This window comes from Oryzias melastigma, linkage group LG8, assembly GCF_002922805.2.
Source record: "Oryzias melastigma strain HK-1 linkage group LG8, ASM292280v2, whole genome shotgun sequence".
Lineage (NCBI taxonomy): Eukaryota > Metazoa > Chordata > Actinopteri > Beloniformes > Adrianichthyidae > Oryzias > Oryzias melastigma.
The window spans coordinates 16,790,351-16,808,478 of NC_050519.1; the positions used below are offsets into that span (position 1 = coordinate 16,790,351).

Below are 18,128 nucleotides of genomic sequence, written 5' to 3' on the forward strand. Positions count from 1 at the left end.
ATTTGAATGAAGAAGTGTGCCACACATTTACCTGGGATCTACATTTGGAACCCAAAATAAGACATATTAGTCATGTATTTTGAATACGAGAGCAAGATCACTCAAAAACTTCTTGTGGCTAAGAAGACTTTTAATTTTGTACCTCTTGCTCAGGTTGACAAACTCCAAGTCAAAAAGCATCCCTCTCCTGTTTTAGACATGAAAGGTGTTTACTGAGGTGTTGGGTAAGGTTACTTTGTGAAGGAAAGACATTGCCTTAGGCCAGAAATGTTGTGAAACAAGTTATTCCATAATTTCCTGGAGCAGATAAAAAATTGATTTTGTGGAATGAAAAAAAAATCCTGAAATTGGAAAGGTCCAACAATACCTGTGGTTACAGCACTCTTTCACCAGGTCCTGTTATCTGTAGCATCTACTCTCAAGATCCTATAAAACATGCAGCGTCAGCACTTAGAAGGTTAAACATCAACTTTGCATTCAAAAGGAATCAGAATATGGCTACCGAACATGAATGTGCAGATACTTTAGTGATATTTTTCTCTGTGAACTGAGTTGTTCTGTCCAAGTAATGTGTTATTAGTGCAGATGACGTAGGAACTCGTACCATTTTTGCTTGAATCTAAATGTGTTTATCTAAAGTGATTCAGGATAATATTGGCACAGTAGCACTGATGGCCTACAAATGCAAGGTAATCGTTTGCGTCAGTCACTTTGCAAATTTTCTACAAACAGGTCTTGCCTTTATATTTGTTCTTTGACTATAAGGCCATGGTGGCCTTGAAAACATGAATGTGCCTGCAACAAACTTCTGCATGTCTACTCTGTTGTGACAACTAGGAAATTGGTGATTGGTATCAGCCAACACGTCTTTGTAAATATCCACATATCAGAGATTGGCCAAAATCTAATGTTGTGAATTAATTGTGGTGTAAATGATGACCCAGCACCTCCACTTTGGTTTTGTCTGTCAAAAGAAACCTGTTTTAAAAAGATATTCTAATTGCTTTGTTGAGATAAAAAGTCCCAAAGTTGATTTTATTATTCTTACTTTTTGTCCTAATTTCAGTAAAAGCAATTATAATGTATTGTATTTTCTGCACTATATTGTCAATGAATGGTCTATTTTTGAAGTTGTCATATGTGACGTGCACCCAACTATAAGGTACATTAAGCAAGACAAAAGATTCAGAGTGAACTGAGTTCACAGTAACTGCAGAATTTGTTTGTAAAATGCTACGTATTAGCTACATTTGAAGCATTAGCCAGATTAGCATATTTAGGTGACCTAAGGTTGTAACTCCCAATCTTGTCTGTGAAAAGTAAAAAAATATATAGATATTGGGCGTCGGGCGTGGCACGTCATGTTATTGTGGTAGATGCCCAATTTGGGTGGCAGACACTTTGAGGTCAACCAATCCGTAACTCAGCTTTAGGCACATGAAGTTTCCAGTGACTCGATCAGGGGGTAGAAAAAAAATTCCAATATGGGTGCTTGATGTGAGGATTATCATCTTGAACTCCCATCCATTTTTTTAACCCACTAGGGCCCCAGATTTGCTGGAGACTGTTCCCGCCACTGTTTGGCGAAGGCAGGGATACGCCCTGAGCAGGTTCATGACCAGTCGCAGAGCCCATGGAGCTAAGTGAGCCTGCTATGCTAGCCAGCTGCCCGGTGGACTGCGTAGCAAGCTAGTAAACTTCGCCACCCAGAGTCAGAGCTTGCAAGTGCCATCGCCAAGATTCTGGCAGAGCTAGCGAGCGCCAACGGCCAGGGGCCGACAGAGCTTGAGCCGCCCAGGGGTTGGCATAGCAAAAACCTATAAACCAAAGCTACTCGCTCAGCATCATCCTTGTTTTCTATGATGTGGCAACAAATGAAGTCCAGAAAAATGTTGGCGTTTGCTCTTCCCACACGTGGCTGGGGCATTAAGGATATTTTAGTGTTCAAATTTAATAGGCAAATCGTTGTGCGATTTGTGATCGCTCTATGTGAATAAATGCAAAAAAAAAAAAAAATTACATTTGTCTCATTTGTAGGCTTACTTTTTTTTGTTTGACCTGTATTCCACCTGCTTTCTTGTCTCCTCTGAAGTCAGCTATCTCCTGAGCTGATTCTTTCTTAAATAATTCACAATTCCAACACTTGGCTCCTTCATTATCGCGGGGACCTCTGCACCGCTTAGCTTTAGTCGTCTGCAGCGTAGGTGAACAAATTAAACTCCATCCATTCCAGTCAAGGCAAATAGGTGTTGACGACGAGATGAGCTAAATGTCTAAAATATGAGTCATGGTGTGTAGGTGTGATGACCCACCTGGATTACTAACTGCTGGGGCAGAGAAGCTGCTGCTGTGTTGCAGTGGTGGGTTTCAAAGTGGTATTTGAAAAGCAGTGAAATTGTCAAGTTCCAACCTGAGAAAACAGAGTTTTAGAAGAGAAAGCTCTCTAGCCTCTAGGCTGGAAAATATTTCCTAGCAAGTACATTTTAAGTTTGGTCATTCTCTTTCAAGACATCTGGAATTCGTGTGCTGTCCTATTTGCACAGAAATATTCCATATTAAAATGACTGGAATATCTTTGACACTAACTTTACGTAAGCTCTAGACATCTCTGTGCAGGTGCCTTTTCTGCGTATTCTTACCACAGTAAGTCTTAATTCTTTGTCCATTTTTGCTCAGAGGGCAAGTTTGTTAGTTCCAGTGGAAAAATCTAAACAGCGGTCCACACTGTGTTCCGAGTTGCTCTATTTTTGCACCTCATTCAAAGTGGTGTATGTGTGTTCTCTGATGGAGACCAGCTAATTATGTCACTGCCTGCTCCTGAGATCCTTTAACCCGTTGGTGTATGGATGGTAACCTAGCAACAGGGGTGCGAGCCGACAGAAGTGCAGCTGTCTCAGACCTCTTTTCTTTTTTTTCTTTTTTTCTTTTTTTGCTTTTGCCTCCCTTTTTTTCTTGTCTTTGACTTCCTCCTTTTCCTCCCTTCAAATTAGCCACTTTTTCTTCTTTATCTGTCATTTCTTCCTTCCCCTCCTCCCCTAACTTCATCAGTCAATGTCTCATCCTCGTGAACTTCCATTAGCCTTTTGATTGCGTAAGTAGGACAGTGTTATGGATAACTATTAACCAAACAAATATTGCTTTTCTGAATAATTTATTTGAATTATTAAGTAGGTTGAGCTGATGGAGGCAACGCTCTTAATTTATGTTTATCATGAACAAAAAAAGCTTTTATAGAAAAAAACGACTCAATTCCTAGTAGTCTATAAATGTTGACGTGATGATACGTCCCTGACCTCCACACCTGCACCTCATAGTGGTGATAAAGGAACCTAACTGTAGGAGGTGATACATGAATCCCATTTATTTCTGTTTATTAAATACAATCTCTCAAAAAGTATGGTATTTTTTGGTTTTTAGGATTCTGTATTTTTTTTTGCTTGTTTTTGTTTTGTTTTTACTCTACATTTTTAACAATCAGTGCTTTACTATGAATTTATAATTTAAAAAGTACAAGCAAAACACACTTCTGGCCACAGTTATGTTATAAAGTGATTTTCTAGCAGAAGGGGACACTGGATTGTAAATGGCATATACTTATAAAGTGCTTTACAGTCACAGATCCATTCATCCACTGATGGTGGCCCCAGTGTCTAACAACCTATGACCTCTAGGAAGAATGTGGGGTTCAGTGTCTTGACCATGACCTCTGACACATAGGCGGCAAGGCGGGAAAAGAGCCTCTGATCTTCTGATCCGAGGTTGACCACTCTACCACTGCACTGTTGTGTTCATGGTAGCCAATCAATGCTAATATTGTTTTACACACAAGCTAACATATGTCCCACCAACACATTCCCACTCCTAAGTTGTCACATGTTGATGTTTAGTTAAGGACCCTTGTGCGTCACTTTTTGATGTTTTGGGTATCCCCAACCCGTCGATTTTTTTTTACATGCTGGCTGTTCCCATTAAATCAAGGGCCCCCGGCCTCCGGGCCGCGAACCAGAATCTGTCCAGTGCTGCAACTCGTAGTGCACCAGTGCCCAAACCCGGTACCCTAAATCTAACCCAACACTGTACCTGATGTGGTACCGGACACGAACAGTTATGGTTAGGGTGCCAGTATTGGGTTAGGGTACCGGTACTGAACGGATCCCATGCACCATTACGCATCTGGTACTGCATCTGGACCCTTGATTTTATAAACAGCCAGCATGTCCAAAAACGATGAGTTGGGGACACCCAAAACGTCTATAACGTCTAAAAGTGACGCGGAAGGGGTCTTAACCAAACGTCAATATGTGACAACCTGGGGGTGAAAATGTGTTGGTCCCACACACGCACACAAACACCAAACAGGTCATAGAGGCTACAGAAATGGCAATTCATGAACCGCCCAATGGAAAGTCTACATTTTATTAAATGAAGATAGAATAAACACTTCTAGACATTGTTTCAGGTTGTGAGTGTTAGATTTATGTAATTGCTGCAAGAGCGTTTCTTATTGTTTAACTCTTTACTTTAAAAAAAAAGGAGTCCAGACTCTGCTTTGAAATGAACTGTGATGTCATAATTTATTACACAACACACCCTTTAAGTGAGAGTGTGAAGCTAAATGTTTAGACCCCCTCCGTTCAGTTTCTTTTCACTCCAGCCTTAAGCGGGCCAGCATTCAATGTCGGCCATCAGCAGAAGCTTTCTAAAGAAGGTTGCAGGTGAAAACAACCAAAGGACATCCATTATGGTTCTTTCACAGCTTTAGATATATATCTGTCCCTTATATTAGGCATACATGGAGGTTAAGTACAGGTAGCAAAAGATCCCAGCATTTAGCTGCATGCACAGTAGTTTAGACCTTACTGTCATGACGGACAACCATGTCCTAGAGATATCATAGCCAAAGTGTGAACAATAACCAAAAAAACTGGTCAATGAAATGTAAACATTTCTATTGAAAACTAATTAATTACCTTGGACAAACATTAATATCTTCTAGTAGGGGCCCAACTCTTATTGATTCCCATTTCCAATAAACACTGGACTTGAAGAGATGTCATGACATATAGGTCCTGGTCTCTAATACTAGCTGATGTGCTCTAAAAATTTAACATTTCAAACAAATACTGGGGCTGCTATTGGAAGATGACCAGTAGTTCACTTTATTGTATCATATTTCATCTTATATCATAAAGTACAGGTACATATGTAAGTTTGAAGCAAAACCAACAAATGGTTCCCGAACACGGCTGTGTCTGCAACTCACCGCTCCCCCAGGGGATGGGTCAAATTATGGGTCAAGAGAACAAATTATGGTACAACTAATGGCTCTCAAGCTTTTTACTTTTACTTAACTTAGCTTGTACTAATATTGGCTTTAATTTATCACCATTAACGATTCGGACATTTTAAGTAAGTTAATGTTACATAAGTAGTATTTTAAACCAGACTTGTTTGTACTATCCTTAATAGTCACCCCTAAACTTTTCCAATAATTCTGACAGCATTTTAATCTCATCATGGTAGTGTTTGTGTAATTTAATAACTGCTGGTTAATGTTGTGTAATTGCATTGCAAATTTTTGTATCCCTCTTGACCATTATATTTACAGAAACTACTTTCACAGAAAACACCACAGCAGCCATTTACGGAGAAACAATGGGGGAGTCTAATACTATATTTTTCATGCTATAAGGTGGACTTAAAAGCCTCCTTAATTAAAAAATGTTTTAAAATCCAAAGTGTCTTAAATAATTCTGGTACTGATGTCAAAGCAATTTTTAGAGATGCACAGAGCTCTGTCAAAATGTCAGTCTATTTTTTTTTTTTTACGAGTTGCAAATAAAGTTGTGTGTGATTGTAAATATGCCAACATGGCTAATGCGTATCAGTGTCAAGCTGTTTTTTTCTTACACGTTACTAACTCGGTTGGGAACTAGGGTAGTCACAGTAACTTGTTTTTGCGGTTGCAAACAAGGTTTGGGTGTCACTGTAAATGTGCTAATGTGGCTACAGTAACATTTTCTTTAGCTGCAACAGTCTGTTGTTTTTTTGTAGAGTTACAGGTAATGTCAATATGCTAACATGGCTAATGGTTCTTTTTTTTCCAAGTTTTTTTTTTTTTTTAGTCTTTTGGTTCACGCTTCTAATGTGTAGCATGTTACAAACAAGTTTTAGAATTACTATGAACGCAGTTAATAAAGTCTTATCCCTGACAGTTTTGTCTCGGTTAACCCTTTAACACCAGAGTCTTAGCTTTCTTTGACTTACCGTAACTTTTCAACCGTTGACACAATCTCTGTTTCAGAATCTGCTGGAATTACGTTGATTGTGTTAACTTTTAAAAGTGTTGTCATTTAGGGATGCCACAAACAAATATTTCAATAGTCGACTACCGGTAATCATCGTTTTTTTTTTTTTTTTAGTCAGCTAATTGGGTCGTGCGGCGACTAGATATAAAGCACACATCTTAACCATCATTAGCTTTAAACCAACTAAAAAGAAAGACAATTAAGATGATAGTTTATTAAACCTTTAATAAATCATGCAGCTTTTTTCCTTCATTAGTCTACGTTGTTAATACAAGAATAAATTAAATGAGGCCGACATCTGAAACGAAGGAACTGTTTTTCACAAAAGATACATTTTGGTCTCACTGTATTCAACTTCATTACACTCTGACTCTATATACCAATGATTTCAAACTGTTCTTTGCTCTTGCTTGATGCAGAAAGTTAGAATTTCTACATGTCTTGCAGAAAGACTTGATCTCTTTTGAGAGCAGATGTTCCCTTCAGCAGAGAGATTTTACTCCAATGTGGTAGAGGTTACCGGGATACACAGAAAGCATTTAGCTAGCCTTGACAGTGTGGGAAAACACCCCTCATTTTTGCTCCACCATTATAGAGGATCAACTTATTTTAAGCTTTTTTTGACTCTTTAATATTACCTTAGCTTAGCTAGATGAAGATCCCTCGTCAGCTTTAGCATACTCAGTCACAATTTTCTTCCTCTTCAGGTGCTCATGCAACACTGTAGTGCTACCTTTCTGCCTTGCAGATATTGCATTGGACATTTTTCTTTTCTTTTTTTTTTGTTTCACACACTTTCAAACACCATTGGTGTGTTGTTATTGTTCCAGAGCCCTACTATAACTTCCTGTGACATCACTACTGATCTGAATTAGCATCACTGCGCATGCGTGTCCAAGACAATAGCAGACACGGCATTAGAAAGCGTGCACCGTAGTTTTGAAGATAAAATTAAAAAAAGAAAAAAAATGAAGAAACGACTAATCGACTATTAATTTAGTCGTTTAATAGTTGATTAGTCATCGACTGATCCTGACAGCCCTATTGTCATTTAAGTGTCACCAGCAAAATCTCTGGTGTTACAGGGTTATTGCACTTTAGGGTTTGGTGTGCCGTTCATATGACACAAGTTTGAAAATTGACCATTCATTGACGGTGCACCTTATAATCCGATGAAGAAAACTCAGTACGGACAGTGGATAAAAACGTATCCTGGAAACATGTTTTATTTACAGCATGTTAAGAAGCACTTTAAAAAAACAAAAAAACCAAAATGGTAATAAAAATACTATTTTGTAAATACAATTAGCGAGGCATCTTTACAGGCTGTGCTTTGTTCATTATTTGGTATTCAAAACTCAAACTGGCATTGGCATTGTTGTTAACTGAAGCTCTCTGACGCTCACCTCTCTGTCCTTCCTCCCACTCTTTCTCCCCCTCCTCTTCACAGCACCTCACTCCATCTGAGTTAATGAGTTAATCACTAGTTAAAGCATGACAATGAGGATGATGAGCACTTTTCAATGGTGTAATGCAGAAATCAAGTTTTTTTTTTTTTTGTCTGACCCCAAAAACAGGAGGTTTGAAAGACAAAGAGAAAGTTTGCGGGAGAGATGGATAAGGGCAGGAGACGGAGGGAAAGTTGATATACAGTACAGGAGGTTAGAGGGCGGCTTCTGTGCGCGCGTTGACCGGATCGGCTGCGGAGGTAGACGGAGCGCTGCAGAGAGCACATGAAGAGCCCTCCAGACACTTGCATGCACACAAACCTGAGCTGGAAGATTGACTGTGTACATGTATTAATGGTTTTCCGCCTCCTTTCTCCTTTAGAATAATTCATTCTTAGGGATTTTTTTCTCAACAGTAGCCTCGCTACTGTAATATATAAACAAGATCTTAGGCAGAAACAATGTCCTTTTTACTCAAATTTTTGCATTTAAAATGCAATCAACTTTCAACTTTTTAGTATTTTTGTGCCTAGTTCTGTCAGTGGAGTTCATGTTTGTGACTTTAGGCTGAAGGATTCAGAGCAGAGACCTATTTTTGTAGTGAATGTGGTTATCAAGGTTTCTGCTGGAATCCCCAGATAGACTTTATTAGAGGTTTCCTGAACATGCCTGTCAGACTGTCATATGTGGGGAAAAAAAAGAAAAACCTCTGCCTCCTTTCAAGAGACACCAGAACCGAGCTTTTACTCAGCGTGCTTCATGATCAGCTCTCAATTTACTTTCAGACAGAGATTTTTAAGGACATTTTTCCCAGACTGGGGAGGCGTTATAAAGGGGAAAGAGAAGAAGAAGGTGGAACGAAAGAAAGACACACAAGCTTTGACAGACAGAAAATGAAAATGGAAGATAGTGAATGAGGGGATGGCGAGCATGAGAGAGGATAAGGGTGGAGGTGTTAGCTGGACCATGTAGAAGCAGCATGTGCCAGAGCTTTCACAGCGCTGGCAAAGAGCTGAAACTGATATTGAACGGAGCATGAAACCAGCCAGACAGTTGTGTGTGTTTTTTTTCTTAAATGTAAACCATTGGAAGGAGTCATTTATTATTGATTTGTGCTCACACAAAGACGGAGTCTAACATTTAAAGAGGATTTTCTGGGCTTTTTTTTCTTTGGCTTTTATGCATTTAAACTGAAATTTTCCTAATTCTTTTAAATATGTGCTTTTATTTTGAAGTTGAACTTTGGACGACACTCTAATGGCTTCAAGAAGCACTGCTTCTCAGATACTTTTGTGTATTTAATGCTAGCAGGGTGATCTTTTTAAGCTTAGTCTCCTTATTACTACAACAAACAAATTCTATGCTGGAGCACACTGGATTTCTGAAGCATCTTCTACTGACCATACAACACCTTGTAGAGACAGAAATCTTTTCATCAAGTTTGGCCACTAAGGTTCTGATGCAGTTATTTGCACACACAATATGTAACTTTTGAAATTTAATATGCCTTCATACGCAGTGCACAGAGGCATGCATTTAACTCTGCAGATTTTATTTTACTTTAAGATCTACCCTAATGGAAATTGTGTTTTTTGTTGTTTTTAATATGCTCTTCCAGTATTTTACTGATGAAGGAGGACATAAATAAAAAATTAAGATGAAATCTGTGTCTCAGATTGTTGCAAATCAAGAGCAGACAAAAAAAAGACATTTGAAAAATCTTGTAGTTTTTACGTAAAAATAAACTGCATCCACTTCTACCTTGTATCTATTTACTTTGAAAATAAACACAACATAACAAAGCGTAATTACTCAATTTAAGCAGCACCATAGACAATTTGTGGCCTGTTTGGATATGATATTTCAGTCAAAATACGCTAAATTTATTGGGTCTTTACATACACTAATGTCTTGATGAAGTAATGAGTACACTTCCTACACTACATGTACATCTCTGACTTATACTCAAGTATACTTGATAAAATACACTCCGAAGATGGTCTTCATTTAACTTGATTTCTGATCTGACTCCATCTTTATGATGAAAAGTAGTGGGGATGAACTGATTCCTTTAAACAACGATTCGTTTCATATGGTGATTTGTGGTTGACATTCAGAACAATCCAGTTTGATCCAAATCGCTAACTTAAAATCAATCCAGGACATCTTTAGTCAAAAGTTCAACTTTTGTGACTCACAGATAAATACCTGATACTGAACAGTGTTGGTGAAGTTTTCCAGATTCCTTGTTTTTTATCAGTATAATCAAGTGTAAATTAAATATGTGTACAAACAAACAAGTAGTGTCATAAGGTTCAGCCCACTGTTGTTTTTCTACATCAAAATAAAGCAAACGGAACATTACTAGAACATTCCTCCACACCTTATGTTCGCATTTCTTTGCAGGATTCAGTGTTTCCATACATTGAGCTGTGGCTAGATCCTGCTGTCACATGTGTGTCGTCCACTGTGATGGTTGTTTTTATGTTATAGTAAAATAAACCTACCATTTTCCAAAATCAATCATTGATTTATCTAATTTGAAACAAGTTTTAAGGCATAGTTTGATTCTGCCTCAGACAGATCGATCTGGTTGGATCGAATTGAAATTGTCATCAACCAAGTGAACTTAGATGAATAAGTCAAAGGTAAATATAACGTGAATCTTGAATTTACACCATTGCACATATAACGGTTGTCAAAAAAATGTTTGTTCACTGGTTTCAAGCCAAGTGAAATCCTTTGTGCTTTCCCTACTAGAACCTTTAAAAATGGCCGTTAAAAATGGTGGAGGAGGACAGTATGATGCATTGATGGAATGGAGAAAGTGAAAGATGAGGACAGATATGGGTGTGCTGACTCACGGTGACCCTTCTCCCTGCTGCACCAGCGGCATCGCGAGTATTTATACATTGGCGTAGGCTGTTCTCCCCCTTATATAAGCCCCTACAAAAGCTCAAGGGGGCAGGAGAAGCGTTGTGTTTTTGTTCTCCTTTCCTTTAAACTTCTCAATGGCTTCTACCGTCCTCTCGTTTCCTTGTGTTCTCCTTGTGCCAGACTCTTCTTCAAGTCTTCCACCCCACTCATTAGGACGTTTTGTCTTCTCAGACTGTAGGAAGAGTCGAAGTATAAACAGCAACAGGAGTGATACTCGCCAAGACCTCTTTTCCTGCCTTTTGAACACAATGCCAGGTCTGCCAAGCTGCAGTCAGGGAGAAGACAGAATGCAGGTGTTCACGTCGATATACTACAAATACGAAAGTCAACATCTCAAGTATTGATGCAGGGACGGATGGCAACGAACGACTACAGCTTGACTGATGTTGGGTTTCTTCTTTTATGTTGTTTGGTTTTTTTACTTGTAGCGACCAAAAACCCTCAAAAGAAAAAAAGCTGTACTTTTTCAAAATAAAACAATTGTTTGCTGTATAAAAATACTAAATAAAAAACATTGGTTGGGTTAAAAACATGACAAATAAAAACATGTTTACTAAAAACGCTTTTCTTTAACACTTATTTCAACTCTTTATTTTTTCATAAACAATGTCGGCTGCCTGCTACATATAATTCATTGAATTAATTAAAATGAAAATGCAAACCAATAAACAGCTGCAAACAGTTCAAACAAGGGCAACTGGTTAATCATCTCCTTCCTGCAAGCTCCTAGTCTGTAGATACAAAGGGCAGTTGATGTGTAATTGAGGAAATTGTAAAAATTGTCATTTTGATTTTAAGATGTGTAAATACAGTCTGACTTTACCAGCAGAGACTCTACATCCTGACAATGCACTGTGATATCAGTTTATAGATCAGTTTATGGATGTGTTTCATATACCTGTTTCAACAGAAATTAAAAAAAGCCTTTTTGAATGAATTTTGGGAAAATTAATCTAAAATTAAATTTTCTGTTATTTCTGGCTTCGCAGAAACTGATATTTTTCCTTGTTTTTGGCATAATGGGTCATTCGAACCGTTCCCATATTAATTCATTGAAAATCATGATAATAAAATAATCTGGACCACCTGCTAAAAGGCTGGATCGGGGTTCTCTAAACTGGGGCTCAGAACCACATGTGGCTCTTTTATTTGTCTATTGTGGCTTTGAAAAAAATGCACACGATTTAAAAAAAAAAACAACAACACATTTTTAGCTTTAGATAATTTCATTTAATTCAGTTTTGTCATTTATATTTTGATTTTAACATGTCAGATAAATTATGATAAAAGGTTGAATCTACTGTCCATCCATCCATACTGAAGAAAAATATTTTTTTTCTATTTTAATTAAAGTAAAACTGCTGTAGCAGGAGGATGCAGAATTCATTTTATTTTGAAAGAGTCTGGATGTGCTGCTAGTAAAAGTGAACGAAGTTGAAGCTGTTATTTGTGGAAAAAAATAACCCAGTTATAACTCAATTATTGTAAATATTTAAAAGCTGTATTTTATAAATGAATAACTAACAAATAAACAGGAGGTGGGACTTTGTGGTTCTCTTTTTTTTTTTTTTTTTTTTTTTTGGCTAATAAACTAGTCCAAATGGCTCTTTTATTGTGAAAGAATGCAGACCTCCAGACTAGGCAAAGACTTTCTGACACGAAGTCTTTAGGGAACAAAAGGGAATAAATAAATTAAATTGATGTAGAGAGAGTTAAGGTGATTTTCAAAATAAAACACAATTCCTATAATCTGCATTTATACTTTTGAATTAACCATGAATCTGAAGGGACAGGACTTTAGGTCAATTAAAAGCTGTTACGCTAATATAGTAGTCAAAAAGTATTTCACTTTAAAGCAAGTCTGAATGGAATAAAAGCTTATATCTTAGCTTTTAGGCATTAATCTTACAATATTTACCAAGTGTAACAAAATAAATAAACAATTCAGTAACTTTGAAGCTTTCTAGCAACAGCAGCTTCAAGCTTCCTGAATCAGTTCTTTCTAAAAATGTTCATTTTTTTGGGCACATTTCGACAAATAAAGCCCAAAATTGACTCCATGAAACTCTGCTGATGACATTCCACCGCAGCAACAAGAGCAGTGAACGCGGGTTAGCAGAGATCCCTGTCACTCTAGCTGCAGAATGTGATGGCAAAGAAATCTGGGTCATATCTGTACAGCATGCTACCAGGTCTCACATGCACACACAAACAAATGCCCAGGCTCACACTCTGGCAGCTCATTAGAGGAAAAGCCTGTGTAAAACACCAGCGTTCTGCCAGTTCCTTCCACAGAAGATACCCGGAAAGAAGAGAAGAAATCAAGCTGAGTGAAGACGAAGAAAAGAAAAATCAGAGAGCAGTTTTTAACTAATAATGGTAGAATCTGGATCTTTAAAAGAATCCTAACGCACTCTAAAAATAGAAATCTTTTGATTTGATTGAATGCATGATGATGCAGTCACACATATTTGGCGCTCTCCTTGTTTGTGCAGCGCATCGACAGGCAGAGAACTGATGCAAAGATGATATTGACTAACAAGTGGTTATATAATAACGCTGTTAGACAGCTGGGGAGGGGTTGAAGCTTTTTACTATTTCAAATCTAGTCCTCTCATCTATTAGTGGGTTTGAAGCCATTTTACAAATGCTCACCAAAAGTCATCATACGTTAGTTGAGGTGATTACACTTTGTTACAGGTTTTTACTTTAGTAATAAAAGGCCCTGGTGCTCGCGCTTTACTAATTAGTTTTATTTGTTTGTTTTCTCATTTTATGGGGAATTCAGTATTTGGTACCCATGAAAACAAACATTACTATCAACAAACTTAAAGAGATTTTCTTTTTTCATTCAAGGTTTATATTCTTTTTTAGGTTTCTATTTATAGTTTACTAATTTCACTTCTTATCTTTTAATTTTTGCTTGTGGGATTTGTATTATTTATGGTTATTATATATTTTGTCATTCTATTTCCTAAATTTCTAAAGACCCACTCTAAAGAAAATTGTGTTAGTAACATGTTCTTGTGATGAAGGACATAAGAAAATTAACCTTAAAATTGCATTTATGAGAATTTTTTAATTTAAATTGTAAATCAGGAGCAGATGAAAAAAATTTAGTTGGAAAAAGATTGTATTTAAGGCGTGGAAAATACGCAAGTTCTTTGCTCCGCCCCATTCTGATGGATCCACTCTTACACGACTACATCCATATGTCTTTGTTTTTAAATCTGGCTCAAAACTGTTCAGTTGGATAACTCAGATATTGCTCAATATTTTTATTGCACCCCTAATATTAGGTTGTGAGGGGCTGTAAGCTAGCGGAAGAGCGTGCAAACAGTGAGAGGAAGTGGGGACGGGGTTGCTCCGTGCCAACTGTCCCACCCACAATTCAGAGGCAAATTTTTCATGAACTCTCGCCGCTCTGCAGAAACTATGTCCTAGAAAACTACACAGGTTTGATTTATTTTGGCTAAAAATGGCATAATCAGAATTGAAAGACAGCTGGGAATTTTTTGACCATAGTTCAAAATATGATCGGAGTGGGACTTTAAGCACTTTAATCAGTACCCATTGTTTCATAGTGTTTAGCAAATACAAAGATGGCTGGTGTTCATAAATAAAAAAGGGACGTTTAAGTTAAATGCAAAAACGTTAATAGCCAAGGAACACTGTAAAAAGTTAAACCTTGGATAAATTGACAAAATTTCTGTAATTTTTTACATTGAAAATTATTAGTTTTCATCAAATTTAAATTTTGAGTTGATGGTCTTCTCAACTTAAAAATTAAATTTGACAAAAGCTGATTTTCACACATAAAAGTTCCCTTTCTTTCCCAATTTTCCTTTTTAGTTATTATATACTGGTGCAAGTCCCAGCTGGGGGATCTGAAAGAGAAACACCAACAGGAACCTTTGTGTGGAGTTTGCATGTTCTTCCTGTGCATGCGTTGGATTTCTCCAGGGACTCCGGCTTCCTCCCACCGGTCAAAAACATGCTTCATAGGTTAATTGGTTACACTGAATTGTCCCTATGTGTGTGTGAGTGTGTTACTATGGCAGATGTGTAGAAGGTGTATCCTGCCTTCGCCCACGAGTGGCGGGGCTGGGCTCTGGCACCCTTGTGACCCTGAAAGGGACAATACAAAATAAATACATTTGTATATATATATGTTTACTGATTTCCTTTTTTTGCTTTTATAGTTTGCTTAATTTGACCTATGTTTATGTATGTTTTATATTTTCTAATTTGACTGCCTACATTGTTTAGCACTTTGATTAGTTCCTATTGTTTCTATACATTTATCAGATACAAAAAGAAAGCAACTGTTGTCTTTGGTAAATGCAATAAATTAACAATTCTTTGAGTTATTGTTTTTAATCCCATTAAAGAAGCTCAGTTATTGCACATAATGTACTTGCCTCTCAAGAAATATAGCTGCAAGTGTGATGCACTTCCTCTACGACAGATGACATTAAGATAGAGAAGCTTAAAGAACGGCTTATGTGTGGGGGGGCAATTCAGACAGGAACTTGTTAATTGTGTTAAAAGTTTGACATATCTGGTACTTATGAAGTATTGTCGATAGAAAATACAAAGTCCTTATTTACATTTAGCAGAGGCTTTTATGCAAAGTGACATACAGTTTTTCTCCTTATAATTAAGCATACTTTCAAGCTAATGATGGGGTCATTAATGCATTGTCAGTTAAAAAATGTTTCAAGTCAAGCTATTGTCTCCTTTGCTTAGTGCTCTTACAAAGAGTAGAGGGTTCGTTTGATGGTAGATGAAACGCCTTCTGAATTACGCTCCAACAAAAAGCCCGTTTGTGAGACCCAGACTAAAGTTTTTCAGAAATGTTAAGACCTAAGTTGTAAACTCAGACTTTAGTTGTTGTTTCCAGTTGGTCACAATTCATTTTAAATTTTTAAACTTGTCACATAAAGCTAGCAAATTCTGAGAGTAAATTGAGACTGTTTTGAGGTTAACTTGAGTTACCTTGATATTTTTCTTTTATGAGATTTGTAACATGAGTTTTTTTATATTAAATATATATATATTTAGGAGATTTTAACCACAGCTAAATTTTGAAGACACATTGGAATGCTTTCTGTTCAACTCCATTGTTGAATTAAGGCTGACAATATCATTGAGTCAACCTACTAAAACTCTCTAAATTATAACTGACTCACTACAGTATTGGAAATGTCCATACTACCATACATTGGAGCAGGGCCAAGTATCAAATACTTCCATTAAACATATGCTTTAATTTGCATAAATTAAAGAGTTGCATAAATACTTTTTTTAATTAATAATCAAAGCAAAATTTCTCGATTATGTAATACAACTTTTATAGGCCTAGTAATTTAAAGTAGACAAAAATAAAACATTACATTTTTAAATATTATATCAAAATCTACCCAAATACAGTGTTTTTTTTTAAAGACAATTTTACTTTAAGTGGGTATTTTATTGTTTATTGATGAATACACAGGTTTTGATTACAAGTAAATATAAACTCTTGCATGTAGTCCAAATGATTAACATTTCTGCTGATCACCTGCAGAAATGATTGTAAAGCAGGAGCTGGTAAAAGTCCCGTCTTTGGGAAGCTGTATTGGTATAAACAGGGAAGAGGCATGACCTTGGGATCATATTTCTTTGTAGGTATTTTCTTTTTTGCTTGCTGTAATGAAAATCCTTCTTCCATTGATTTGTGTCTTTAAGCCAAAAAGCCATATTTCCACTGGGCAGTATGGTACGGTCCGGTATTGTCCGGTTTAGAATGGTTCGGGTAAGTCAGGTGAGCATTTCCACTCAAAGTTAGACTATCACGGCTCATGCTAACAACAACAGGTCATCCAGCAGCTCAATTTTTCTGCTTGGCTTTTAGTACTTCATGTAGGCAAAGAATTCAATGTTTGAGAATATTACAGGCGGCGAAGAGGAATAGAACTCCTTTCTAGTCGGTTTCCTTTGTTGTAATGACCCTCCGCCAATCTGCGGGTTTCAACAGTAGCTCCGCCCTAAACGGTCCGTTCCACTTCTCTATGGACCTTTAATGAAAGCGTGCCCAAAAAGAAGGAGCCAGTCCCAGGGGCAAACCCCGCCCCCAAACCCCTCCCCTGTGGGAGCACTGGTCAGGCACTGACGAGACCAAGGCAGTCCGACCGATGGGCTCAGTAGAGACCACAACCCGCCAGACCCCTTAGGTCCTGTTTTTAATGGAACCCCCTCTTTATTTTTAATTATTTTTTAAAGGGTCAAATATCTTCAAATTTTGAATATTCTTTCTAATTTAAAAATTAGCAAGGTGGGCTTTAGTGCAACCAAGTTACTTTTCTTTTTTGCTGCAAACTTTAACTCAAATATTTTCCCATTAATATACAATGAATTCAATGTTAACCTATAACATGCATGAAACAAGATGTTTATGTGAAAGCAGAATGTATGTGGGAGTTAAAACGCATACAGAGAATTCTCTGTGATGGTCAGATTCAGACATAAACCTTTACGAGTCCCATTAACCAGCCTCACGAGAGCGTAGGCTAAGAAAAAAATAAATAAACCGAAGAAATGTGGTGTACTCATCTTCTGACAAATGAATTCCATGGCAATGTTCAGCTGAAGCTATGGACCGTTCGCCGGATAAATCTGAAGCTCAGTGGGTTGAATAGCTAACTACTAGTCAGTTGGTCAGTAGTTCAAATTTCAAGCTTGCGTTAAATCAATAGAAACTTTTAAGTAACTCTGGAGGAATGCTTATAAAATGACCTTCTGCAGACTCTTTTCAGTTGGAAAAAAGCAAGAATGTTTCTCTGTTCTGAATAATTTTGCAAATGTTTAAAACACTTCTGCATACGTCTACTTAATTATTACTTTTTTATTGTGATATAATCTTATAAGAACAAGAAAAAAGTTTCTGTAAATTTCTGTGATTGATTTAAATAGTTTTGACACGCTAACTAAAGTTAAAGTTAAAAAAATCATTTAAGAAATTTATTCTATATACTTGAAATTTACAGACTTTTAAAATTATTTTCATTTTTTAAAACTAAACATGAAGCATTAGTTTAAATCACCTATTTTAAAGATTGACAGTTCTGATTTTAAAGGGCTTAAGATAATTTGAAACAGGACAACAAAAGCATTATTTTGTTATAGTTTTGTGAAAATAAATAATTTCAATTAAAAAAATACAATTATATATATTAGTTAATCGAATATATACATATATATATAAATACTGTATATATATTGTCAGTGTTTAAAATATTTACTGCCATTCTTGCAAAAATATTTTTTTGTTTTTAGACAAATTTTAAAGAGTAAAACACATATAAAGTCTTTAAGCTCATAACGATGTCGATATTGGCATGATTGGTGTCAAATGTTATTCCTGCTGTAACATTTACAGGCTGTCAAGTCATTT

General features: G+C 36.8%; 1 protein-coding gene and 1 long non-coding RNA gene across 3 annotated transcripts in view; one reads left to right on the forward strand and one right to left on the reverse strand.

The window, feature by feature from the left end:
- Positions 1 to 18,128, forward strand: part of LOC112146120 (protein kinase C beta type) — a 119,215-nt gene that overhangs the window by 24,960 nt on the left and 76,127 nt on the right. The gene's annotated exons all lie outside the window — the stretch shown is intronic.
- LOC112146121 lies at positions 1,286 to 4,101 on the reverse strand. Its single transcript, XR_002919196.2, has 3 exons — positions 2,640 to 4,101; positions 2,313 to 2,410; positions 1,286 to 2,193 (listed from the first exon to the last, which is right to left on the reverse strand). It is a non-coding gene; the product is annotated as an uncharacterized LOC112146121 (long non-coding RNA).